This window comes from Acanthopagrus latus, chromosome 14 (genome assembly GCF_904848185.1).
Source record: "Acanthopagrus latus isolate v.2019 chromosome 14, fAcaLat1.1, whole genome shotgun sequence".
NCBI classification, from domain to species: domain Eukaryota; kingdom Metazoa; phylum Chordata; class Actinopteri; order Spariformes; family Sparidae; genus Acanthopagrus; species Acanthopagrus latus.
The window spans coordinates 7276390-7302713 of record NC_051052.1 but is presented as its reverse complement, the minus strand read 5'-3'; the positions used below and the strand labels follow the sequence as shown (position 1 = coordinate 7302713).

At 42.8% G+C, this 26324-nt stretch overlaps 1 protein-coding gene across 4 annotated transcripts in view; it reads right to left on the bottom strand.

Moving 5' to 3' along the window:
* Window positions 1-26324, bottom strand: part of sox5 (SRY-box transcription factor 5) — a 238916-nt gene that overhangs the window by 167417 nt on the left and 45175 nt on the right. For 2 of the 4 annotated variants that reach the window (XM_037121941.1, XM_037121943.1), the window contains one exon: window positions 6314-6403. The exons of the other annotated variants lie outside the window; for them this stretch is intronic. The gene's annotated coding sequence lies outside the window, so the exon portion shown is untranslated. The remainder of the gene's footprint in view (window positions 1-6313; window positions 6404-26324) is intronic. 4 annotated transcript variants of the gene reach the window in all.

Below are 26324 nucleotides of genomic sequence, written 5' to 3'. Positions count from 1 at the left end.
TTACAATATCCAAAATATAGAACACTTTAACAATAAAATGTATCAACAATATATTGTTTAAGTCATATGAGACTCTGTTGATATACCACCCAGCCCAAAGTTACAGTATTGAAAATCAAAGATTTCATACCAGAAATGCATACCATGTCCTCTTACTGATCATCCTGAGAACACAAAATAAGTTATTTTTTTACTTACTACTTACTTACTATGATAGAAAGCAGTAATGTAATAATGTAAACTTGAACGACATTCATTTGATCTAAATGTGAATAGAACATATACAGATGTTTGTCTCAAAACGTGTCTAAATAAAATCAAAGCTGCTATAAGTGCTTTGCCGAAACCTTGACTGAATCCCTTTACTAAAGCTCTCATCCAAAATAAACCATTCCAAGATGTGCGGACTGATCAAAAACAATGCAAGAAAATACCCACTGAAACTGTTCCTGATGAGCAGGTTGCTATCACACATGTGGACATATACACACTCTTCTTCCAAGTCAAGATGTGCGGCATAAAATATACAGGGCAAGAGGAGCAGAGTGGAGGGGGAGGGGAGACAGGATGGTCAGGGTCTACGTTTGCAGCGGACTTCAGACTAGTTACGACTAGTGGAATGATAACTGTGTGTATTTATGCGTGTGTTTGCATTTGTGCACATGTGTAGGAGACGGGAGGGCAGGGTGAGGATACTGTTATTTTTCAGAAGACATGATGTCTCATTGCACATCGCGCGTGCACACACACACACACACATAACACACGCGTACAGTCAGACAAACACACACGCCGTGTGTCACTGCGCATTACTGTTGCTTTCTGTGGGCGCTGCGTCCAGACAATGACAGGCAGGCAGGAGCCACAGCATAATGAGAGAGAGCAGGGGCCTTCGCTTGCACACACACACACTTCCACGCGCACACACACGAACACAGAGGGCAGTCGGCTTCACTCCGTCCCCTAGCCTCTCAATTACCCAGCAGGCTTTTAGTGCCACTCCGCTCCACTACAGCAAATTACCCAGGGCCCTGTCTCACTTAGAGACCTGTGACTATTTGTGAGCAGTGTGTGTGTGTGTGTGTGTGTGTGTGTGTGTGTGTGTGAGTGTGTGTTGGTGGGTGTGGGTGCTTGACAGAGGTAGAGCAAAAGGGAGACTATGTGTGTGTGTTGTGCTAAAGCGAGTGGCTCTAAAACAGTAGCTGGAGCCCAGCAGAGGCACGTGAAAAGCTAATAAAAGTGTTTGAATGCAACTGCCATTAGGCTAATACCTCTCTACAAGTATGACACACACACACACACACACAGAAGCACACACACGGTATGAGAGAGAGGAGAAGAGGCGACAGGGTCAGCTGCAGTGCCCTCTCTTTGATCAAATGTAGCTCTCCGGCTGGCTGAGAGTGCTGGCTTTTATTGAATGAGATATTAAAGAGTTGTTAGCTGAAGAATACTGATACAAATGGCTGCTGATGGCTGTTTAATTGCATCACAGTTTGGCACAACATCCTAAACCCCCTCCTCCAAAAGCACCCTCCTTGCCATGACTTGACATAACTTCAAAACAGTGTCAAAATCTTGCTTGCATAAAGGTGGTTCATGTAAAATTTCCCACAGTTGAAGTTACTCATCAGCAATACATTAGCACCCTGATTTTATATTTCTAAAAAAAACCTGCTTACCATTATTTATCATCGTTCTGTTGGACACTGCATAGTTACTGACAACAAATCCCAATCATGGCACTCAGTAGACCTCATACCTCTAATGAGGCCCAACAGTCTACTTTAATTGAATCATGCCTGATCTAACATGTGATAAAACCAATTTAAACCCGCTAGATATGACAAGATTTTGCTCACTCCTAGATAGCAGCCACTTAAAAACGTCAGATTTTTTCATCAAGATCTATTCATTATACCCCAAGAAATAAAGGAAAATGCCCTGTCTTGCAATGTTAAAGCAATAAAATTAACCAAAAGTTAATGGGTTCTATTCTGGGCTGAGACTCTACATCCAAGTTTAATGGAAATCTGTTGAGTAATTTTTGTGTAATCCTGCTGACAAACCAACCAACCAAGTAGCAATGTAACCATACCAAAAACCAACAGAGGTTATCAACATACAATACACAACAATATATAGTCCACGTCCACAACATTTACCATATTTATATAAAAAAAGAAAATACATGAACAATGTCCTTTAATAATACATCTGATGTGTACAGCATGTATTATTTGTATACAGTTTGTTTTAACTTTTTACTTGAGGTGCTTCTGCTTTTCTTCTAAAGTATAATAAAAGTAGTCGGCCATGACCTTCCCATGTGTAAAAAGTAGCCATTGGATTAAGTGCAATACAGCAACCAGCAGTCAGTAGCAATCCTTCCTTCCTCTGGAGGTACAGCGAGACTACCCGGGCACTCTTGCAAGTCACTCTTGCAGCAAAAAGCGTCTCCGGAGAATGAGTGAAGAGGTCAGAGTGTTGCTACAGCTCAGGCATCGCCAAAAATGTGCTGTTAGCTGTGTAAGCTAACAGTTTGAGTCAAACATTGAAAAGGAAACCAACAATGCCAACCAACTTATGAGAACAAGTCTTCTCCTGAGCAATATGACTACTCCCTCTGCTTTTCAAACAGAACTTAACCCTAATAGCCACAAGACAGGTTGGTAGATAGTGTTACAGTCTCAGATCAGGAAGATGGGCCAGCTGACACAAGCACTGGCAATACACCAATACACTAATGTCTGAGGTCTCTAACAATGAATGCAGCCTTCCAGTTGCACCACATTCAGGACTTACTTGTTCAACTACAAGCTATAATCTGTGATTTATTTCTGCCTTTAGGTTCAATTTTAGTGGCCAAAAATGTTCTGTCGTGTGGAGGTTGGCATGGGTTTGCCTCAGTCGATGGCATGAGGCCAGCAGCCAAGTACAGCACTCAACCTTTTGTGAATTTATGAATTCATAAGACTAATTGTGCTAAGCTGAGCCTATTTATTCCTCATCTTGTCTTTCACAGTGCCACATCTGTGAAGGTGAATCCAAGCCATTTTTCCACACCATGCTTAGTTGTAAGAACAGTTAAGTCATTATGAAAATAAATAATATCTTATCTTCAGCCTTTTAACAGTTGCAATTGGTGTGGTAGGTGTGACTTTTCTATTGTCACAACGTTGGTCTGAACAGTGGTTACCATTGTTTGCCCTTTAATAACAGCAGCTGTGAAAAATAAAAGACATAATTCACTACGTCACGTTGCTCCAACACATGCACGCGTGCTTTGGCACACAGATTTCCCCAGAACGAAACAAAATTTCACTTAACTCAAATGCAACACAACATGAAATCAAATAAAATCCACCTGCAGCGCATATCTAATTGAGCAGATTGGTATCACATTGACTAAATTGCCAAGGAGACGATTTGTGCCAGAATAGGATAAAGATAAGTGCAATTGGTTAGAGTCAAACAGAGGAGGTGCTGTGTGTGTGTGTGTTTGTGTCTGTCAGCTATTGTGAGTACACACACTCTTTGTGTCTGAGCTGCCTTGTGTGGGTATCTTACTTCATTTGCACTTCACCAAGTGTGTGTTTGTATTTATACGTGTGTTAGTACGTCCATGTGTCAGTGCTGCACATGGCTTAACTGGGTGTGCCTATTAAGAGATCTGTTAATTAACCAGCAGCTCTGCCCTGGTGCTGGGGTGAGAGACAGAGAGAGACCAACAGAGAGACAGACTGGGAGAGAGAAAGAAGGGATCAAAGCAGGGGTCTGTAGCCAGGGGGCCCCCTCTGTGCTTAGATGAAATGCAGCGGCTGCAAACTTTAAAGACTTCCTGCCATTAGCCTGGACCTTGTCCCCTTGCAGGCCTGGACCTCCTCCTGCTTTTCCCCAAAAAAACAATGACAAAGAGAGAGAGGGAGATGGAGAGAGAGAGTGAGAGCGAGAGACAAAGTGCGATGACCATAATAACAGTTATATAAGCAAAACAGACCAACAGACAGACATGGCTGCAGTTACCACACACAGTACAGCTTATAAGTAAATGGTAAGAACTACTGATTGAGAGTCCAAACTGTGCTTTTCAGCACCTCTGTCAACACTATGCCAGCGTCTTCAAACCAAAAACATGGCGTTATACAAAAACACTCTTTACAGTGGATGAATCTGTACGACTTGACAACTGTTTCAGTACAGAGATGGTAAACTTTGGAACAACACAACCAAGGACAGATGACAGATGCCTAGTCGTCAGAGGCTATACAGCGGTGGCACTAAAACGATAAGTCGATCAGTTGACTTTTACAGCATCTTGGTGATAAAGCATGGTATACTGGAGAGTAGTTGTGCCACTTGCAAAGTCATTCTTTAAAGCAAAAATTCCAACATTTCAATGATTATAGCTTAAAAAGGTGAACGTTTGTGGGCATTCTTAGACCTTGTGGTCATCGGATGCAGCTGCATGACATTCTGGCTGCACTATGGCTCAATCATGCAATTTGGATGTCCAGTCGAAATGTTTCAGATGCAGAGCATCTGTTCTTCAGCAGCCAACATTTATAATGCAGATTTGTTTTCATGCCTTACAGCTGATTGAAAACCAGTTCACAGCTCATTTAGGAGGGGTAACAGATGCTTTGTGGCTGTATTTTTCTATCGCATCTAACCCTCTCTATGATCACTGTTTTTAAATGTTAGTATAGTCAGTATAGCCAATCTCAGTGTAGCAGCAAAGGAATGACTTATAGTTAGGTTAAAAGGTGGGTTTTACAAAGTAAGCCATGACTAACTCACTACTTTATGCTGACAACAGAAATGTAAAAATACGTGAATAAGAACAAAATTGCCACTTTGTTGACGGGACAGAACCAGATAAAAAGTAGAGTGGGTTGACTGTTTCTTTCTCACTATTCATCAGATGTTTGCTTTGCTAACAACAGAGGATAAAGAAGGACGGATTTAGATTGATTTGCACTTATAGCAGTTTGTCAATATTGATGAAATCAACCTGAAAATATCAGTATTGTTTTTACTGTCTTTTCAGGTAAGGCCATCTTAGGCCATGTCCACATGTACAAAAATGATCATTTTTTCCCCCCGTCTTCTTTGGCATCTTTCAAGAATATTTGGGTCCAAATGGATCCATTGTAAACGACTCAGCACGCTGTAGTTCATACTCCAGGCCTATAGGTGGCGCTTGATATTCACCAAAAACGGAGAAGAAGAGACGAAGCATGCGCATAAAGCTTGCACAGTGTATACAAACAGACAGTAGAAGGAGAAACCAAACACAAATGATGTGGCGTATGCGGTTGTCCATAATCCTTTTTTGCTGGCATAGAGCATAATATTTGGCCCTAGTAACCCTAATAGGCTCATTATCTTCTGCAGCATGAACACAAGCATGTAATCCGCCATTGTTGTTGTTGTTTTTGAGACTTCACGGGGTTAAGTTGTCGAAGGCTAGAGGTCGAGGGGTGGGACGATGGCGTCATCAATACGCAAAAGTACGCGGATTTGCTGTCTACACGAGAACGCAAGGGAAAATGTTTTCACCCTGAGACCAGGTTTCAAAAAAGTGTGTTCACAGGCACTGCGTTCACAGGATCCATTTGAACGATCGGCCAAAACGATGCAAAACGTGCGTTTACACACAAAGGCATTTCCGTGTGGATGGCCCCTTAGCGTGGATGTGGTCTCTAAAGCCATGAATAATAAAAGTGCATTTTCACACTTCAGTTGTATGTGTGTTGCATTTGCATTCTTGCATAATCTGACAACTCGTTCATACTCGAGAGTGTGTGTGTGTATTTTAGGGAACTTGTTCTTGGCCCCCTCAGATCAGGCCCCTCCACCTGGGCTGCATTAGAGAGAGGAAGTATCTTTACTGTCCTTTTGCCAGGCCATGCACACACGCAAACACACACACACACACACACACACACACACACACACACACACACACACACACACACACCTGACAGAGCCAGGAGCGCGATCTGACCATCTCTCTGGGCGGCGGTGAGCAGAGGAAGCTCACCAAGGGCTAACGAGGGAGGATCAAAGAGCGCATTACCATGCCTCCCCTCTTCCTCTCGCTCTGTCTCCATTCCCCTCTCCGCCGTTCACAAGCAATAAGAGGCCCGCCGGCAGCCTGTCCTTGTGCTTGTTAGGCGGTGACAATAGGACGTGCCCTGAGCCAAAGGAAATGAATTATTTACCCCGCTCCCTCTTGTACTCTTGAAGAAAGAAAATAAAATCCCTCTTCTTGTATTACCATTGAACTCACGGCCCTTGTATTACTCACGCGCCTTGTTCTGTGGCCTTAGATGTTAAATGCTCGGAATAATTCTGTTCCCCGCTGTCGGCGAAGATATCCATCCGCCGCTCGCCTGCGCTGCAGCACACACACAGAGGAGAAAAAGGATGCATACTTGAGGAGATATTTTGCGTCGACGAGATTATGCGCCAAGCGATGTTTACCCAGGTTGGAGTCAGAGTTCAGGGTGAACGCACACAAAGCGAGGGCAATACAATGACGGTTGAAGGGTGTTATGTTTGGTGTGTGCGTGTGTGGGTGGCATGCTGCTCCTGATGAGCATACATCTGCTAATTTATCTGATATTAAAGACACAATTAAATCCACGCTGAGGCTTCATATCCCATGACCCCTGGCAGTGGGGACGGACCATCACACACCAACGCTGTCCTCATCGAAGTGCCGACACAGGCTAAAATTGGCTGAAAGGGGTGCAACCTGACACGGTATGTGTGTGCGTGTGTGTGTTCTTGAGGCTACTTTCTGCACAGTACAATATGCCCTTGGTGAAGTGGCCTCTGTAATTATTTCACTTATTCTCACACGTCCTCTCTTCTTCTCTCCACCTCTCTCCCTTCCCCAATCACACTCTTCCTCATCATAATTCCTCATCACACCTCTTCCTCCTCCTCCACTCCCTTTCTCTTCTTCCTCTCCTCTCTTTGCTCATCTGTGCGCCCCTCCTTATTTTCTGTCTTCGCTTATCTTTCTTCCTCTCCTGTCCTCCCGTCTTGGCCCTGCCTCTGTTCTTAGAAGCCATAATGACTGTCTTTGAAACAAGGGGGGAATAATGGTCACCTTGATAATGATGATGGTCGTGTTGGTGAAGCGGCAGGAGCGTCGGGGGCAGAGTTTTGCCTGTCAGTGTGGGCTCGCCTCGCTTGCTCTCCTGTCCCACCATCAGAGAGGGAGCGGAAACTAGTGAACAGTGACAGTGGAGATTGTTCTTTTCTTTTCTCTTATTTTCCTTTCTTCCTTCTTTCAGAGACCTGAGGCCGACACAATGTGCTGCAGGCTACGCTGGGGCCTGTGTGGGCCCCAGACAATCCATCTCTATACACTTCTACTGGTGGGGGACATGAAAGCGCCTTCATTAGCTGCGCCAAAAGACTCGTATATTTCTCACAGGGCATAAAAGGCCATTGTAAAAACGCCCTCTGTTCCCTTTCAAACATAAAACGTGTCGGACGGCACAAAAGGATTCCAGTCGTCACAGAGAGCGAGGATCATTACCGAACAAGACGGCAGAGCGGGCCGTGCAAAGTGAACAGAGCATTGAGAGGAAATCATGATTAGAGGACTACAGCAGGGGAATGGGCTAAAAGTTTTGATGAGTAACCTATAAGAGGAGGCTAGATGCGGGACAGATTAAGGAGAAACAGCCTTGAGGAGACGAACGTGATACATACAAACGGCAGAATATTTCCAGGTAGCCCTTTATGCTTCATGCAGCTCTGTGTCTTTTTCCCTCTGACTTCCTGCGTATACAAACCTTGAGTTAGGGGAGCATCTGCTCTAAAAGCTCCTTGCTGGAGTCCTTGGACAGATAATGACTGCGCTGCTAGTCTATTACCAACCACACAGGCCTTGCACGCAGTTGTTCCAGCCTCTCCCAAACAGAGCCTCCACAATAGATCCGGATTTCAATGGTCCCTCGCCCCCACCCTCCCAGCATCCAACTGCAGGGAAACTGACCCCGTGCATGACTGGCAAAGGAACTCAATTACTGGTAGGGTACCACGGTCAAAGCTGTCTCAGTTTCACGATGCCCACACTGGCATTGTTCAGGTAGCAAATCACTGTGCTTGTAGGGAGCTTGTCCCTCATGAAATATAACGGGAATTCAGACACGGCGAGTTCTACGAAGACCCCTGACAAAAGAGGCTGATTGAGATTGACCTCTGCTATGTGCTGTGCAACAGACAATGCCGTATCTCTTACGCAAGCACTCTTTATGCGATGAAACGCACACAGCAATGACCTACCGATCCGCACCATTATCCCACAAAAAATTCTTTTCAGCTTTTAACATATAAGCGAATGAGTGCGCAGCCATGACCAAAATCGACGCAGTGGCAGAAATGTACAGGGTGGAAATAAAGGCTGAAACATAGAAAATAAAAAAAGGCGAATAAAAGAGGATAAGTGAAAAGGCTAGAAAAGAACTGAATAAGAGCCTGGTATTTTTCTGCATAAAACTATTTCTCTTAGTTTTGGATCACACAGAGCAGAAATCCCAGTGAATGACAAATGAAAAATACCATTTTGTTCTTGTTAGTTTTGTTTTTTTTTTCCCCACTGCTTTCATCGGTGCTTTGTGGTTTGGAGAGGGACTCATTGATCAAAGTACTAAACACAGTGAATTAATAGGCACAGATGTCTCAAGGTTTCAAGGGAGTGTTCTCGTGTCAGGTCAAGTCCGTTACCACTGAACACAAAATTCAGAAGGTGTTTAGTGGGAGCCTTTCTAACCTGATTGTTTTTTTGGAATAGAAAAAACTCTGAGGGAATTGGCAGGCCTGTGCTTTTGAATAAAAGCAGAACTGTTAACTGTTGAAGATGCTTAAATTCTCATGCCTTCTTCTTCTGTTCTTGTTTTGTGCTCCTGAGCTTCACTTCAGACAGTTGCAACTACGAAGCTGCTTCTTAGGATTGACCTATTTAGGAATTAGTGCTCTGATAAGACAACAACACTTTGAGAAGGGGGTCAGAGGGGGGGGTCATGTAATGAAAAGTTCCCATATTTGTAACAGAGCAGATCAACTTGTCAGCGCAGCTTAAAAGACTCATTACATTATTAAGCCACAGTGCGGTGATTTGTTTTCAAGTACAACAAGGCTCGCCATGCTCAACATTAACCACCCGTGTCGGGCTATGGGAGTGTGTATGTGTATGTATGGAAGAGGAGGAGGAGGAGGAGGGACACCAACCATCTCTCCAGACGTGTTCAAGATGGAAAGCCACTGGTGACCTGCGTAAGGAAAGACTACAGTATTACTCCAACAGCAAAGATTACATGGTACTTACACAAGGTCAGGCTCCAGAGAGAAAATGGGGGGGGGGGGGGGTTATACAGCATGAGAAGAAGCACATAGAAGCAGAGATAGTGAAACTGATTTGTCTCGACAGCTTTTCTATTACTGGGTTCTGTGTGTGTATGCGATTCACCACTGCCGACACACTACTTGAATGATTGTGTGACACTAGCAATAAGATCCTGTTTGCCGCAACAAGTTTTTGGCTAAATTAAAAGGATTTGTGTATCTGACGAGCTAAACTTCAAACCTACAAAGGTTGTGGGTGGATGGGAATGTTTTATTCGCCCTTTCACTAACACACAAAGCAAGTATTCACCACTGTTGATTTTGTGCATGTGTGACCGTACCTTAACTCTTTTCTGCACATTTGTGTTTTTAGTTGACTTGTGCCTGCTCATGGAGCAACGACAGAGCAAAATAAGCAAAATACCTGAACCAAGCCTTTTTTATCTAATGAGTGTTCTGATCCAGGTGCCTTTAAAAAAAGCCCTTTAGAACTGTCAGATTGCAGGTCACACATTATCAAAATGAAGTATCTGGTCACACAGCTGCACTATTCTCTGAATTTCTTTTTTTTGTTGTTATTTCTTTGTATTATTTTTTAGGTCATTATTTTAGTATGCTGCACAGATACAAGGACATGTGATTGAGAGACACAACGCATCACGTGTCCTCTAGAGGCCTTGACCGAGAAAAATTGCATTCCTACCGTTTAAAAATGCCCTATGGCTTTTTTATTATGTTGCACTTATGTCCTGTCATGTGCCTCTTTATATCAACTGAATACATAAATTGTAAGGACTTTATGGCATGTAATTTATATGTTAAACTGTTGTACTAGCCAACATTAGTTCTGACATTTGTGCGAGTTAATCTGATAATGCTCCGGCAAGTGCTATATTAAGTTCAGTTTAATCTTAAACACACTGTCTTAAGCACATTAAGGACAGTTGTGGACCAATGTGACAGACTGCAGTTTATGTAAAGTGAGTCCAAGTGTATCTGAATACTACGTTCAAAGTGCAGGGAGGCACAGCTGATGGAGATAACTTATCTTTGTCAGTCGGCAAGGGAATACTTCTGTCACTTGGCTGGAGCATATGATTGCAGGTATATGCAGATTCTATCTGACTGGGTGAGTCGTGAGTACGGAGGCTTATCAGGAGTTTGCAGGAGCCAGCTCTCCTACAGCGGGATCCACAAACACCTGTTGAAAAGGAGCGCTGGAGCTTCTGAACTCGACACGATAAGAGGCGGCGGCAAACGCACCAGTCACACTGAAGAGTGGGATGTTCGGAAAGATGTTGATCACTAAACAAACGGCCCAAAAGGAAGGGAGAAGAGTGGGATGTTCGGAAAGATGTTGATCACTAAACAAACGGCCCAAAAGGAAGGGAGAAGTTGCTGGTGCTTGAATGTGTTTCTTCACTCTGAGGAAACACAGAGGATCCTAGGAATAACTACAATTTTGATATACTATGTGCACTATTGTTCTCTTCCTTTTTTATCTTATTGTTTTAACAGGGGTGAAATGTTGAACACCAGACTGGCCACGATGAATCTTTGTGAAGATTAGCGAACGGAAAGCACATGTGCTCTGAGGGAGGTTCACTGCGATAATTACCAAGCGCTCCCCGTTGCATCTGCCTCATGCTAACTGGTGGCAAGCCAACCAACAACATGCACCGAAAACAACAGTCCCTCTCTGCTGGCACAGCTTCTGCTCGCTCGCTTTTTTTTCCTTAAGCTCTCTGTGTCTCTCTGCCTTTTTCTCTCCCTCTCTCTGGCCCCATCTGTCTCTCTTCCTCTTTCATCTCGTCGTCTTCTGCATCTTTATCACTTTTTTTTTTTTTGCTCCTGAGCTCTCTTTTTCTCCCCTCCTACTCTTGTTTCCACTCCTCCTCTCTCTGTTCTCTCGCTCCTCTCTGCACCCGCGGCCATGTGGTCCAGGCGAGGTAGCAGGGTGACAGAAGCCGGACCCTTTGGTGTCGCAAGTTCCTTATCTCGCTTACGAGGTGCTGCCGTGCATGTGCACTGAGTGTTTGTGTGTGTGTGAGCGGGGCGCTGTTCTCGAGGGCAAAGTGAGGTGTGAGAGGATGATGCACTTGATACACTGTGAGGAGAGGAGGAAGAAGTGAGGGAAAAGAGTGGAGGGAGAGACTTCTAGAGGGAGGGAGGGAGGTGGAGGCCAGGATTTGAGCTGCTTGCGCTGAGTACGCCTCCTACTGGACCCGAGTTTAGTCATCAGAGAGCCGTGTGGTTCACAGTGAAAATAAAATACCCAGTTAAGTAAGTCATTAACAGTGAGGCTTTTCCTTAACTTTAAACAAACAGAAAATAGCATGCTGGATTAAACTGTTAGGCTTGTTTCCAGCAGGCAGTGTTTGTTGCCTTCATGTTATAGGTATCTGTCATTTCATGACATGTCTTTAATTGGTGAAACTGCATCTATTTCCTACTTTCCTACCGTTTTCTTACTCATAAGAATATTAGAATTACATGAAATGACTTGTTGAAACACATAAAAATATATTTTGGTTTACAGTAGTATCAATTGACATCAGTAACTAATACAACAGGTTAATTGACGCATAATTGTTGTTCAAGTTATGACTTATTCCTCATGTACTACATGAACTACTATATCTAATTTAGTGAGGGAGATTTAACATTATAATTTTGAATGGTGGCTAATATAAGCGGTAGAATGGTGTCTGTACTTGCCTGAAAGATCATGGTGCGGACAGCACGGTTCAGCACATACAGTCATATGAGTAATATGTCTGACTATGATTGGTCAGTGGGCTAGACTGTAACTGTTTGGATCCTACTCCGCTCCAATAAGTGGCAATAATGTCACCTAAAAGCAGTTTCTTGCTGCCATTAAACAACAAAAACAGAAGAGGATAAAAAAAAGAAGAAAAAACTGACTGTGACTGACAATACACTATGGCGATTTCAGATGAGACATCTGACGAGGACAATGCGGTTGTGTTGTTCAACAGCTGTATGTGAGTGGAAACACGTGTTAATCACAAGAAAGCAGACACAGCCAAAGACATTACCTGAGTAATCAGCATTTAAATCAGATTTACATTAGTTTTTTTTGTTTTTTTGTTTTTTTTTTTTAATCAGCCCTGCAAGTAAATATGATCAGTGACAGAGGACGTTTAAGGCTTATTTTCTCTGTGATTTCAATTTCTTTCTGTTGAAAACAAATGAAATATACATTTAATTTCTTATTTACCTGTTGTACCGAACTCCTACCAAAGCATGACTCCGAATCCAAGGTACATACAAAACAGTGACTTCTGTGTAGGTTTAAACTCTTCAATAATATCCATACAAATGATTCTAAATCTAAACATTTTCCTTATAAAGCATATTATTTCCTCAACATTAATATCACATAGTTTCTGCTTTTGTGATTATTTATGACTTGTAGCACATGTCTACACCTTCCAGGTGAAGTGGCCTTGAGCAAGACTCTAAAACTTCATGGGTGGTCAAAACAATAGGAAGCTTTGAGTGGCTAGGGTAGGTCCCAGGTGTCAGTGTGCTTCATCTACAGTGACTTGCTAAATGGTCCCATAGCATTTCTTCAAAGTAGATGTATGTGTAAACACTTGCCTTGTACTGGGAACCAGTACAACTGCTGACATACAGTGATCCGGTGTTAATGGGGGGTATCAGTGTCGATGATGACCTTCTCCCAGACGATGTGAAAATGCTAGTGTAGACTGTCAGCATATAAATATCTTCAATTTACCCCCATTAGTGTAGACATGACCTTCGAGAATGCAGCTACGTATTACTGATAAGAGATGGAGAGCCTCGTCGGCAATAGAGCCACTGGTTAAATATACGTAAGTTTGAAGGCAGAGGTCTTCAACTGCTTCTGCCTCTCTGCAACAAGGAGCTGAGAGACAGAGCAGACTGGCTTGACTTTTGGATCGGAGCCCTTTTGTGTGTGGCACAGACGCCGAGCAGACATTGCACAGCCGTTGCGTGGACGTGGAGGCCTCGGGTCGCCGCTACACTGTTATTAAAAACAGTGTGATAGCATGTGGGCTGTTCCCTCTACTCTCCCTGTTTCTTCTCTCTCTTTTCTCTCCTTGAGCACCATCAATCGCTCCTCTCTTGCCCTCTTTTCAGTAATAGAACTACTGCAGCCCTCTGTTTCTCTTTTTTAATGTGCTCAGAGAGTGAGGCAGCTTTCACACGGCAGACCTGCCGACTCTACTTTAACAGATCAGTCTCCCACAACCATACATTTCCCTTGCTGTTTATACTATATACCTCTCTTATCATCTTTCCCTATCCTTTTCCTGCCATTTTAGATCCACAAATGTCCATCTACTCTGTGTTCAAAGAGCTTGGGGACAAAAAAAAAAATCAGCCTTCTTCCGCTGACTGGAGCACCCACCACCCACCCAGACAAGTGTTTTTCAATGACGCCCTCTTGGAGGTCCTTGTAGAAGATGAGTACAATTCTCAAGGTTTTCAAGTAAACCACGGGCAAAAAACACATCACATCATTCAGGGCTACTAAGTGCAATGGCAAGCATTGGAACCAAAGGCTTTTTTCTACATCTGCCTGTCTGTCTGCTCTTTGAAGTGGTAGGCTTTATAAAAACTGTCACTATTTTGGACCTTTTGAAAATGGCACAGTGATGAAATGTTGTACTCATACGCATGCGCACACACACACACATACACAGAGTATACTGTATATAATTACAGATATCAATAATTGTTGTCACTTTTCCTTGACTTGCTGATACATGCTACAATCGAGTGCTGACCAAGCACAAAAAAACCAACAGCCATCAACTATCTGTGCAAGAGATATGATGGCTTATTCTAACAGAGGCAAAAATCCTCATTTCCCTCTCATTTTCCTCTCATTTCCACGTTCACTTTCCCCTGAGAGCACTGTAAAATGGTTTCTATTACAATACCCATCACAAGCCCCTTTTAAAAAGTGGATACAGATGCACACACAAATATTCAGGAGCCAAAACATTCACATTACAAAGACTTGACAGAACTGTGTGCGCTCGGGCATAAAGACTCATATGCATAGGCAAATTGCATGCAAAGAGTCCGTCCCAAAGATCATTTCTTGCACACAAACATCGGCTGGAACAAAGTCACAAACCCACCCCTACACAAAGTAACAGAGAAGCAAGACAGTCTGGCTGCTTACAGGTCACTAAGTACACAAGTGAGTCAGGCCTGTCCGTCAGTTATTCGGTCAGTTAGGCACAATGACTGTAGTTCCTGTAATGCCAACAATACAGTTCTGAAAAGATGTTTCCTGATAACTCTTGATGAGTCATTCCATTTTTGTTACCAGGGTGCAAAAAAAAAAAAAAAATCTATTTTGGGTCAACTAGATGGGGCCATGGCAGTCAAGTACAAAGTTGCATCGTTCGGCCTAGTACTCCTGCAAAGCATATCCAAATGTGGAGGTCAGAGTGGTGGACCGGTGAAAGCAAATCTTCAGAGCAGCATTTGCATTCCATCACATACCTGCATGTCTATAACCAGGATCCCTCCCTGGAGGTCAAACCATCAGTTAGGCAGCCATCAGACTTCCATCAAGTGTCATGAGGCCTCAGTATGCTTTAAACATCAGCCCATCAGACAGCATCAGCAATGTGGGGAGGCTGCAATCAACAACTTGGCTTTTGTCGTTCCGAACAGCTGTAAACACTTTCACCATTAGGGCATGGTCACACATACGCGAATGCAGGTGACTGACCATCGCCTGGCCGTGCTGAATATGAGGCACACGGAGCTCAGCCTGCATGTTTGTAACCACACACTATTGCTACTGGTTCAAGCTGTGACTTTGCAAGTCAGTATTCCCAGATGTTGAACTCCACGCAAAGCCAAAATGTGGCTCTGCTTTGCCACTGGATGAGAATGTTTTATTTTCCCCCCTTCCCTTGCCCAGAATTGAAGTGAACGGGAAGTGAATCTGATTAGATGCATGTGCGACTGTGCCCTCAGAAGTGTTCGGAGAAGTTTTCACTCTCATCCACTCTGTTCTTCAGTTTGGAAGGGAGTCAAGCGCTCAGTTAGCCAATCAACCAGTCAGTCAGAGAAACAGGCAGGCAGATAGGCAGACGTTATTCCTGGCTGCAGCCTGAGCCGATTCCCCTGGCCTGGCTGCCCGACTCCAGAGACAGGAGAAAGAGGTGGAGCCAGGAGGCCTATCAAAGGTCCATCCACAGCGGACCTCATTACGGCTTCAAGAGGCGCAGTCACACCTCACTCTCGCCATCCCACCACCCGGTCCTGGAAACCACTCTGCTATTCTCCTCCTCTGTGTCTCTTGTTCTGTTTTCTGATACCCGTTCATTCTCACTCATCCTCACCATTCCCTCTCTCCATTTCTCTTTCTCTCTTTCTCTCTCTCTCATCTGTCTTTCCTAGAAGAGGCACGTCAGATGTAAACAAAGCCCAACGCCAGCCACTAATTAAATAGATGAGCGGTATTAACATAACCTGAAAGCCCCAGCCAATTGTAACCCCCCTCCCCGACCCCCCCACACACACTTCCCTTTAATACCCCTCCTCCTCATCCCTCCATCCATTTTTTGAATTTTTTTTTCTTGTTGTTGTGATCCGAGCAGTGAGCGCCAATTGTGGGCAGTGTAATTACCATTAGGACAGAAAGCCTAGCATGTCTTTGATATGGTAATGATGCCTCATGTACACCCTGTACACCCTCCAACCCCCATCCCTAACCAGCACACACACACACACACACACACACACACACACACACAGTTCCATCACCTCCCTCTCCTGTAACCCCCCTGCCCCTGACACACACACACTTCCAAATAATCTCACCCATGAATATCAAGTAGTTCAACTCGTCAACACCTGATAGTGACGGCTGCAGTTCTGCCTGAGCTGCTCAAGGGTGACGAGAGGGGTGAGAGAACAAGAAAGATGGATGGGAGAAAGAAAAAGCAAATGGGTGATGGTAAAAGCGACACAGGGCAGGGTTGGGGGCAGGGGTGTGGTACGAAACATAAGTGCCAAAATTACACAGACAGACAGGGAGGGGGAGGGAGCGACAAAGGCAGGACAGAGTGATAAGAGAGGAAAGTGAAAAGATGACAAAACTGTGACTAAAGAGGGAAGGAGAGGGAAGGGCAGGAGAGTGAGCTTGTCACGGGATGTAACCTCAGTTATTGTCACATGCTAGCTGCATGACCATCAGCCCCTGCTTTAATTATTAATTGCACTTGTCAGGCGTCATTAAGTCCTCTATAGCATCTCAGTGCTTGGTCTGACCGGACAAGAACACCCCCTGCTGCTAGCATTGTTCTGGTGACATTTTCTCGCTCTCATCTTTTCCTATTTCTTCATCTTCTTCTTACTTCCCTAACCCTTCCTGCCTAAGTCATAAAGTGGTTATTTCTACCAACACCCGCAACTTTTTTTTTAATGTCTTTTTACTTGAATACGCCCTCTCTTCAGACTCCTGCTCCTTTCTCTCCATCATCTCTCATCCTCCATGTCCAGCCTCTGGCCTCCAGCCCACGGATGGAACAGGAACAAACCGACTGCCCAGCTCCCTGCTGTCTCCCCTCTCATCCCGACTACACACACCATCCCTCCAATGCCTCCATCAGTCCAAATCCCGCAGCCTTTCCCCTCAACACTGCATGGCCCTGGCCAGCCGCACAAAATAGCCATGGACCTGGATCCCATGAACAAGAGAGAGTGACAAATCTCATGGGGACACAATGCACAATGTCAGATACACACAGTGTTCCTGTGCATTCAGTGTCTCGCCTTTGTGGTGGTAAAAACTCGATGCCATTGGCGCTGTGACATGAAGCCTACGCCAGCTAAAGGAAAAATTGGATACAACACAAAAAAATTGCCCAATTAAACTTCAAAAAAGATACAGTATACACAGCATGTAAGCACATGTGAACTTGTGCTGTACCCTTAAAAACATCCAAATTATTCATTGGAGAACGGATATACACTTCTCTTGTACTGCAGATGCCTAATGTTGGCAGCACCCTAAGCTTTTTGTGCCACAACTGGTGCATATGGTGCAAAAGCTGGCTTTGTCAGTGTCCATACATTGTGTCTATTGTGTGCCATCCGGCTCTTCTAATTCAACAGGTTTACAAATTTACTCACTCCACTCAACACATAAGTTACTGTCGTAGCATATTTTGACTCATCCATGTCTCCTCAGATTATAGGTTTATATAACTGCTGACTCACTCGCAAGAGGCAACAATCATATCTGTCCAGAGAGTTGTGCTTTGTAATGTGAAGAAGTTGTAGAGGGATGGTTCGGGTAGATGGTGGGACAAAGTACACCAAATTGACATCTTGCATCCTAAGAGTGATTATGTTTAGGCTATCATAACACTTTAGCTATCATGCCTCACACTATCTTAACACTGTCAGACTCATGGTGCAAAAGAATCCATGCAACAGAATTGGAGGTTCTTATTCATTCCTAGAAATCTTCTTCTTTGTCAAATATTACTTGAGATAATTTACAGACTTTTCTTTCACTGACTTAACAAGCACAGCATCGAAACACTGATACAGTAGGTGGCTGTTTGAACCTTGAAAGTTGGTTTGCGATCCACCACAAATTGTAAAAAAAAATAGGTGGAGCTTTTGACTTGAATTTTTTGAACTTCTTTTTTTCATTTTTATTCGCCTATCCCAATCAGTGTTGATGGTAAATGCAGTTAATTGAGGCAATAAAATCCCTAGTAAGTGGTGTCTCCAAAGAGAAAGTTTTCAAACGGAGCTGTGTAAAAAAAGACATCCAAAATAAGTTAACTACTTCATTGACAGTAAAGAGGAAAAAGGGAGAGAATGTGACAAGAACATCGTAGTTTTTATTGTTATAATACTACGTAGAATATACATTTGTTTATATTTGTAAGAGTTGTATAATACACAGTTTATTTAGTATCCTTTAAAACTGCCAGTGAGGAAAATATGAATTCATATCATTGTTCAGAATAAAAACTGTGAAGCAATGTTGTAAAACTTTCAATGAATTCAGAACAGAAACAATAATATTGAAGATAGCTGGGTGGACCGATGAACTAATAACCGTTTACTGATGACACACAGTCATCACAGTCAGTCACTTCAGGTCATATTTCAAGCAACACTAAATGAAACAAAGAGTGTGCATAAATGTCAGATGACCACCTGGCAGCTCTTTGTATTATCTTGTGGTATTAATAATAACTTAAAATAATAACTACAAGACTTGGACTCAACATGTAGCTCACTAACGTCACCATACAGCTTTGGGTATGAAGAACATTATATGCCAGGTTTATTGCCTGTCGTCTGTCTGCTGAGAAGCAATTTTTTTCTGCTTTATTTAAACTATATCTTTAAAAATCTGCATTGCATAAACAAACACAGTTTGTTAAAGCAAGTGGTGTGAGGCTGTGAGCTGTCTGGAATTCTTTGGGCCATGTGCCCTCTCCGAGATGCTGCTTGGTTCTGTGCACTCTCAACGTGCCCTTCGTGTTCCGCTCTTGACATGCCCTCTCTAACCACTACACTTGTTCAGCTTTGGTCTTCTCATAGTGATGGCTAAGAAACAGGAACTTTAGTGTGTTTCACAGGTCTTTTTTTTTTTTTTTTTGAGACGGTTAACTGTGAGTCAACATATTTTCTAAATATATCCAAAACCTCATCCAGCATACAACAAAATACTCACTATGTGTCCATATTTCATCTCGGCCCTGAAGATCTTTATTTTTTCCAGTTTATCTTTAGGATCCTGAGGAACGTCTCTGGCTTTCCACTATGCAAACCAAAAGTGGACTTTCATGTAACTCAGATGTGCTGCTTCAACCTGGTTTGTCAGCGACAATATCCACAAAAACTGCCCATGCCAAAATGCAGCAAAAATAATCAGTTTCTTTTGTCATCAGAGGGCAATGTGAGCAAACGCACCACCAGCCGCTGTCTCCTGTCGACAGCTCACGATAGTTGCTGTTCAGCTGCAGCTCGGCTTCCATCTGCTGGATTTCTTCAGTTGTTAACTCTTACTCGAATAAGTATTCTGTCTGAGTATCATAGTCAGCCAAAACACTGTAAAATCTCTCCGCCTTCATGACCTCCTCTGCCCTCATGTTTAAATGACACATGGCTACTTTGTATACAAGCAAGGCAGGAAAGAAGTTTCATGTCTGAGTGCCAGCTGAGACGTATTATTTTTGATCTATCTAGCCTGTAGTTCTTCGGGGTACCAGGGACATCACTGGTTCTCGGCTAGATTTTACAGCGCCGCCCCAGTGACACAGAGAACATCGAGGGAGCTCACTAGTGTGTCCCTCAGGGTGAACTAAATTACAACAGGTAGAGATTAAGGTTGTAAATTTGTAAAGTTACCCTTTAACACAGTACACCTTCTACACAGTAGGAGGATATATGCACCTTGAAAGTTGGTTTGCAATCCACCAATTCAAAACAGAGAAGGAGCATCATAGAATAAGAAGGAGAAGAAGCAGCAGCAGCAAAAAAAAAAAAAAAATCCACAATGATGATACAAAGAGGAATCTGGTCAACAGTGTAATGTCATCCACAGGTCGAAGCTGTCACATTAAATTGCTCACAGAAATGATTTTGATGAAGAATAAGTGTATGTCACTTTTGTCTAAAATCTTGTGTTTCCTACTTGAGAATAGATTTTATATAAGTTTATTTGCCCAAAAAACTCTCAATTTACAACAGCTACTTGATTCTAAAAACAGTTTACTTTAAGACTTGATTAAAACTAAGATTAAAATCGTGTGTTTTAGACATGGCTTCACAGCTTCTGTGTTGCTTTTGGTGACCTACAACATTCAGCTTTTTATGTTATTTAAAAATCAAGTTTTTTATAATTTCAGAACAAAGTGAGGCTTTATGGAAAAAAAAAAACATTTTGACCAAATTACACTTAATAAAAAAATCTTCTACAAAAAAAAACAATTCCACTTTGTATTGAAGTGCTACGAAAAACCCTTTAACAATCATTACGTTATATAAAAAAATTGCATGTTTTGTCAGTGTCGGTTGAGGTGAGAGAGAGTGAAGGTAGGCAGGCCTCGCTGCTCTCTCTCACTCTCTGTCATCCCGCTGGCTCCCCAGTGGGCCACAGTGAGCAGAGGGAGCCCCGGTCGGTCAGAGGGGAGCCCAGATGGACTGAGACGCGCACACACAAACACACACGTACACACACATGCATACACACACTCACTCAGTCACTCACATGTCATATGTTATCCCATCTGCACTGTCACCAAGCTGCCTGTAACCCCAGGGCCTTGCGGGGGCTACACACACGCACACACACACGTTCAGTATGTACACACACACAAACATAGTCAAACAGTCACACACAAAGGTTATAAAAATGTGTGAGTGTGACCGCTCACATACACAGCAGAGGTGTTCCTAGTGTGTAATTGGAGGTGAAGATAACTGCAGCCTCTCTTGTTCGCTTGAGTGGGCACCCGCGTCTTAGCAACCACACACACACACTCACACGCACACAATATAAATACATACTCCTCAATATGAGTCTTTTCACGTGAGTGACAAAGCTATTGTATAGGCAACCATGTATAGTCTGTCATATGATGGAGGCTAACAGATACTGAATCCATAGCTACACAAGTACTTGTCTCATTTACACTAACAGGTAATAGACTGACGGTGTTAAATACATAACGACACTCTCAAATAATAAAAGCATAAAATGCTCTATGGAACAGCTGACAAAAGAGGTGGTGGTGGCTGGCGCAGTACAATTGGCAGTTAGTCAGTCCTGGCTGTTTACTGAATACACACTGTGGCAACCATATCAAGCATCGTGAAGTATGGTATAATCTATCCAGAATAAAAATGGACTGGTATTTGAATGGGTAAAGAATTGACCTGTAAGTGAACAGCATGTACATCAAAGCTCCTGTTCGCTGAGTATTATTTTCCTAAACACCCATCTTAATTATCATTTATGTAAAAACTGCACTCACTGTAGCCACTGGGAACACAGTGACAAAGCTAAAAACAAGAGAAAGAGTTGCCAGCCATGCTAGCAGCTCCTTAATGTTTAGCATGAATCCTTTGCAACATTACAGTTGAGTGCAAGTACAGCTGAGACTGATGGGGATGCATCGGTTTCTCAGTAGTTTTGGTATTCAAATTGTATTGAAGAAATTGTAATTATGACCCAATGATCGCGCAAGAGATGACAAGTCAAGGCATCACCAAAGTCACAGTCTGGTGACCATTAATGTCTACATGAATATTTATGACAATCCATTTCCTATTTTGAGGTAATTTACACTTTTTTATGCTGGTAGCACATAGAACGATAACTCCTCTGGGGACCATGAATATCTCTACAAAATGAAATGGCAATCCATCTGACAGTTGTTGAGACATTCCAGTCTCAAACCCAAGTGGCAAACCCACTGACCTACCAACTATACCTACACCCACACAACTAGCATTGTTAAAAAACTGTGGGGCAGAAACGCAGTCAGCTGATAAGATGGAAAGAAAACAAGCCATTCTTTTTTTCTTTTGGCAGAAATATCCAAACCAGATTAACTGGATGTGCGTCAAGAAATAATGGTAATAATGCCTCAGCGCATAGGAGACAGTGAACTCACAGATAAGGCAAATACTGCGGACCTGCACTTTTCATGCCCATCCAAATTTCTTTTTCCAATATTATTAGCTAACCTTGGTGTTTTGTACTTCTCTTTAGCAATGTCTGTGTCTGGGTATAAAGGAAATTATTAAAAAATATACATGAGTTTTAGCTAAATGAAACCTGTAATGTCACATAAATAAACTAAATAAAATACAATCTAAAATTGGCAAAAGACATCAAATTAGACAACTTATTCATGCATTCTAGTACCTGACGGTACCAAAAGTGTATTGGAGTTTATTACCCCACCCTTGTAATGTCACCACATTCACCAACATGGTGAGTATAGTTTTATCATTAGTAAAAGTTATGATTGCCAGAACCGTGAATGGAATGGAATTCATGTGAAAATGAAACTGTTGCCCGCTCACACCAACACAAGAATGCACATGCACTGCTTATTTATCGTCAGTCACATAAGAGAATAAGCTAAAGGGCCTAAATGTAAAATGTACATGCCTCAAACAATAAACGCACTCACACACACAGGCCTTTGTCTAACAGAATGAGACCAGTAATCTTTCCTCCACTTATCTTGGACGTGTCAGCTAAATGGGAAGTGAAAAGTCAAATATGAGATGTCACATTTAGTTTACCTCCCTGCCTACTCACTTCATCTCTCCCTCCTCTCTTTTCCTCCCTCCATCCTTTGTTCACTTTGCTCTGCACATCTCTATTTGATTGCATCTCCCTCACAATACACACAATTCACGATGCTCACCTTCCATCTGGGTGATGGCTGTGTATCGGCATGTTGAGTTAATGGATTTTATACAGAGCAAGGAACGTTTAGTCTGAGCGTGGAGAATAGGAGGAAGTAAACGGGAGGAGAGAGGCTGAGAAAACAGAGGGAGATGAAGAATATAAACATTTGGGATTTCATCCTTCCAGCTATGCAGTGTTGCCCTAATCATTACTTTGCTCTGCTGCTACATTGGGGGGGGGGGATCTCTTTTCTTTCTAATAAAAACAAAAAAAACCCTGCAAGAGACAAATTCAGACAGGTTTTTTGGTCAAGATTTCACTCACACTTTTGCTGTGATTTTCATCTCTAGTACACCTCATTGGCTACCACTGACCATAAGGAATAGGACAGAACTTCTTGATTCTTTTGTAGACTCTGTAGACTGCTGCAATATTGATGTACGGCGAAAGTATCACTGCATTTAATCAGCCAAAATTTGGTTTAAAATAACCATACACATTATTTCCTGCTTTTAAAGTGGCTGACAAGGTGGTCCCTGCTGGAACTGTAGGTTATTGTAAAAGTTATTCCATGACTCTTATTCAACCTTTTTTGAGGGCAAAGAAAACATTGAGTCAGAGAAAAGATCTGCACAGTCTAATGAAAGATCCTAGTAAACTGAATTTAACAGAGCAACATTTTGATTTAGAAAAGATCCGTTGTACACTCTGTCTAAAGAAAAAGATTCTCATTCTAATTTATTTTTCTTCTTCATATTCATCCATCTTGCTGAATTAATACTGCAGGTGTAACCTTGACCAAAATTAAATGCTCAGGAATCCGACAAAAAAAAGCTTGCAAGGCTGTTGCACAAGCTCTGATTTGATTTTTTTCTTTAAAATAGAGCAACTGTTGAATGGAATTAAAAGCCCAAGGAAATTCAGAGAAGTCAAGTTGAACCTTGTTAGTTCAGTCTGTTAAAAGAGAGCCACTGTCTTGACAAGAATATATGTGCACTTTTTAAAAATATCGCATTTGAAATTTTATGGGAAATGGCAAAATTAAAAAAAAAAAAAAAAAACCCTTCCTCCACTTTGCAAATAAGTTTGTACGCTCGCTTGAGGTGATTTTTGTCTTATGCAAATCAAAGTTATTCCCCAAAATGTTTGATGGAAACAATTTTGCCAAATAAACTCACATGACTGATCAGCCGTTTCTGCTGTCTGCCAAAACATGCCTTCTGCATAGTCTCCAGACAGCATGCAACGTGGTCAGTGCTATCTGACATGCAGGAACAATTACAACTTGCATTATTGAAAGAACCTCCTGAAGAGCTCTCAATAAGCAAAATATTGCACAGAGGACATGAAGACAACTGGAGCCAGAGAACTATGTCCACATTGAAATAAACAATGTTATCAAGTGTTAAGTTGAAATGTGCAACAATTCATTAGGTCTGTGTGCTGTCACATCATCCATCATAAGACTTAATGGAGACTTGGTTAAAAGCTGCAAAGTCATGGCTTCTTTGTGCCTCTGAGTAATTGTCTTGAACTTGGTTAATTACAAAACACACCACTTTGCAGGTATAAAAATCACCGCAGTACATTGGAAAGTCCCTCTGGAGACTCCAACCAACAGGAAATTGCAGCAAAGAGTTTAATTGTAGAATTGAGAACACTGGGAGGTATAAATTCTTTCTCAGGCACTCTGGAGAGTATTTTCTTTGTTCCTGTCGGTGGGAGAGATAACAATTCCTCCCACCGTTAACTACCTGCCTGCCTGCCGACCGGGTTTTGTTGTGTTTTCTTGTGTTTTGTTGTTGCTAATAGGCTTAATTGGCCATAACCCAGGCACCCAGAGAGGGAGGGGGAGTAAACTACCTGCTCTCTATCTCTCTCTCCTTCGCCTCTGTTCTCTATCTCACTTTCTCTTCAAGGAGAAAGTATTCCACAGAGGAACAACAGGCGCATTAAGGAAGGGTGCGAGCTCAGACAATCTATGAGGCCCGGAGCTATTTGCAACACATACACAGGTAAAGGGAGGGAACACGGAAAAAGGGGGCATGAGCAGGTAGAGAAAGAGCAACAGGAAAAAGGAGAGGCATGTACGTCTGTGCTGTTTCCCCGAGAGCGCAGAACAAAGCCAGGTTATGTTTATGGATGACGATCTTTAAAGGCCTGGCGTTTGCTGAGCAGCACTTTGATACTAAAAGCACCCTTGATTATCACTGGGTCAGGCTATAGAATGCATGCTCTTGATGTTTAATTGATGTGGCTGTTTAGTGACAGTTAAATACATCACGCTGCTGTTTTGATCTCCCCTCTATGCCATATCATATAGCTGCAGAAAGTCATTGATGTGAGATTCATTTGTTCTGTGCCACGAAACGGATTCTCTATTTGATCTGTATACACGTGGTTAATCTTTAACAGTAACATAACTAACTGTGGGTGTGTGAGTGTGTGTGTGAGTGTGGGTGGTTGTGTTTGTTCGTGTTTCCTGCTCATTGGCTTGTAATTCTACTTCTTCTTTCCAGGAACAACGCCACCGGCATATAAGCCATTCAGACTATGATACATTTGTGTGAAAAGAGCAGTGTATGTGCGCGTGTTTTGGCAATATTAATGAAAAACACACACTCCACAACCTTACAGTGGAACACCTCTGTGTTGCTGTGTAGAAATGTTGTTTTAATACTCCTCTGAGATAAAGGCAGTGAAACCGCCCTGCCTGCACTCCGAGGGAATACTATGAGAACAGTATATCAGTGGGCAGATTGTATATGTATGCGTGTGTGAGTATGTGTGTGTGTGTGTGTGTGTGTCTGTGTGTGTTTGGAGCAATGGGACCTGAAGGAACACCGCGAGGACAATCTGTCGCCCCTCCGCCTGGGCCCTGGGTGACAGATGATGTGCTCCCACTGCTGATCTGTGTGTGTGTGTATATACGTGTCTGTGTGTGTGTGTGTGTGTGTGTGTGTGTGTGTGCGTGTGTGTGCGTGTGTGTGTGTGTGTGTTTTTGTGTCAGGGGGTTGACCATATGGAGACAGCTTGCGACAATAACAATAGCTTTAACCCAGCCATGTTGTCAGAGGTTTCAGATGTTGCAGCCAAAAGGAATACAGTGATCGTCCTTACCCGGTGTCAACAATGTTCTGCACAGCTCAAGTGTCTTTAAAGACTGAGTCTCTGTTGGCTCCACGTGTGTTGAGCTCTTGACTTTCAAAAGAGAATTCATCTTCATCATGAGATGCAAACAGGGCTGAAAGTAATGAAAAGACGGTATTTTCTGAGATGCCTGTTAGTCTATACTGGTCTGCCCCACTCAAAGGTACCGTCTTCCATGTCTTGCCTTTAGTTTGGTCTTGTATGTTCCATCACTATCCTGAAAGCATTCTCATGAAACAATGCCAAATCGCTGCACAACCTTACAAATAATCTCTTTTTTACGATGCTGAGAGTACATTGTCATTCACATCGAAGCTTATGGTATCTAACATGCACCACCTCACGTTTGTATTTCCAGCTGAACCCC